Source organism: Styela clava, chromosome 4 (genome assembly GCF_964204865.1).
Source record: "Styela clava chromosome 4, kaStyClav1.hap1.2, whole genome shotgun sequence".
In the NCBI taxonomy this organism is placed as follows: Eukaryota; Metazoa; Chordata; class Ascidiacea; order Stolidobranchia; family Styelidae; genus Styela; species Styela clava.
The window spans coordinates 13,019,258-13,021,669 of record NC_135253.1 but is presented as its reverse complement, the minus strand read 5'-3'; the positions used below and the strand labels follow the sequence as shown (position 1 = coordinate 13,021,669).

Genomic DNA, 2,412 nt, shown 5'->3' with positions numbered 1-2,412 from the left:
CGTGAGATATGTGTATATAACAGACAGACAAACAAACAAACAAATACCTATCAACATACTTACCGATCAAGATCGATAAGTAATAATGCATGACTGGTATTAGTTAAGTATTTTGTTACAAATGGTTACAATACGTTGCTATCTATAATGTATCAAATTCGTTCAGGATGTAAAAAACGCCATTTGAAACAGTTTTGGTATTTCTATTATAACTATTTTAGTTCTTTATAATACTGCATGAGGTTTTGATTGCCAATATCACGTTTCGAGTGACGTTTGTAAAATATTTTAAGGTATGTGCACATTTCATATAACTTAAATACTATGTATTGGTAACAATATTTGCTATGCTAAAACTCACGATTGGGGCACTCAAATGTACCATCACAGAGATATCTTGCTGGTAAGAGGCAGTACTTGTCATTTTGCTCGGTGTGAGGTAGGCAGCCTAGACCATCCTTCAAAGTGTGCTGAGTTGCATTGTATATTATTTCATCTTCTCCATTTCTTATGAATAGTATGGTAAAAATTGTATAATATAGCAAATGGTGTTTTATTGGGGAATTATGAATATTATTAATAAATTTGATACGAACTTTACCTCGTTATATAATAAATGAAATGCTTAGCTACCTTACACTACCTTGTATTTATTTAAATCTGATGGAAAATTTTTCGATGCTTGGATAAATCTCGTGTAATTTCATCTACACACGTTTGTGACAATATTGTACAATGTGATGATTTGTCTGATGAACGAAAAATTATAGGTTGAGAAAATAAAAAAGCGTAAAACTTGAATATTTAACTTGGCATGCTCATTTCCTAATCTATTAATTTTCGAAAATATCAGTGTTTGAAAATTGTTTGTTCTGACAAAACTTCCTTGTAGTAAACAGAAAAATATGTAATTTTTTGCCTAAACATATATTATAAAAATATATATTTAAATTTTTGTTTAATTTGAATTCCTTGATAATGAATTTATAAAACGATGTTTAGATGTCTCATCTACAAAACTGACCAACTGTAGTTCGCTCGCAGATAGCAATGTCTGCCCGGCCAAGGAATTTATTTGTGATGGCAGGTATTGCAATGATTTCGTATTTTGTAAAAATACAGCGTAATACGTAACGTCTCATAACCTACTTTTACGATTCTTCCTAATGCTAATATGCGACATTTATATTTAATTTATATCGTCAAAATTGTCTGAGGAACGAAATAGGCAACGCATTCATTTTTTGCGGGCTAACTCCCTCCAATCTTTGCACAAGTCCAAATTTGAGTTCTTGGATGTCTGATCTTCAATACTGTCGGTTCAAAGTAGTTTAGCTGATGCGCAACTTCGTACATTAGCAGATAGATTATCGACTCATTTCATAGATATTCAACGTTTTTGTTTTTCAAGATTTGATGAAAAGTCTGGGAGGGATGAAAAATTTTGTACGAAAATGTCCGCTACAGTTGAATGCACAGGTAAACTAATGAAACATTTATTGTTTACTTTACTTCTCTTCATTCACTAATATATTTCACTATTTCATGTAATTAATTTGTTACAGATAATAAACGATTAGTAGAATACGGCATACCAAGATGTGATTATACGTGCAAGTATTCGGGTGAGTGTTTAGTAATGTTGGTTAAATAAATATCTGCTTTATATAGTTGAATACAATTTTAAAAAGGCTATAGAAATAGTATTAAAGTATCGAAGATTATATAATAAAATTTCTTGTACTACAGAAAAGCGTGCAATGAAATGCGATGGTCGAATTAGCTGTGAGGGATTTTATGACGAATGCAGTGAATTCTGTGACAATCCAGCAGGGTTTTGTAGCAACGTTTGGTATTTGATATTTTGTTCATATATTTTGTTTTGCTATATTAAGGTCCCACAACTTCCTAAATAAGGAATTTAAGAAAAATAGATTTATTTATTTATATTTAATAGTGCTCATACAACTGCCGTATAGCACTTGAAAATAAGTAGGCCTACTTATTGCCCATCTATCTACTATTTTTCCGGCTTGCCCGAGAACGCACTCTGCCCCGGCCAGCCGGTTTTCCGGATTGCTTTTCGTGTCTGAAGCAATCAACTTTATGATTTATATCACTGCACGATGAAAATTGCTTTTGTTTGAGATGTCCGTCAATTCGCTACCTATTATTGTTAAAAAGTTATGAACGTTTAAAACAACCAATATTTCTAATTAAATTATTGTGCTACCGATACGCTGCGAATCTTTAGGGTGAAAGAGTAACTTTGCTCAGACACGTCAGGGTTCATAGAGTTAATAAAATTTACAGGGATGTGCTTTACCTCGGACGAATTTTCAGCTGTGGGGAATGGTTTGAGGGAAAGGTAGAAGCACATGATATATAGTCCCTACCGTACCTTAGCGAAGC

At 32.6% G+C, this 2,412-nt stretch overlaps 1 long non-coding RNA gene across 1 annotated transcript; it reads left to right on the top strand.

Annotated features, from left to right (window-relative positions):
• Positions 1-1,404: 1,404 nt before the first annotated feature.
• Positions 1,405-1,979, top strand: LOC144421976 (uncharacterized). The gene is made up of 4 exons (XR_013475074.1): positions 1,405-1,479; positions 1,566-1,625; positions 1,750-1,852; positions 1,958-1,979. It is a non-coding gene; the product is annotated as an uncharacterized LOC144421976 (long non-coding RNA).
• The last annotated feature ends 433 nt before the right edge of the window (positions 1,980-2,412 follow it).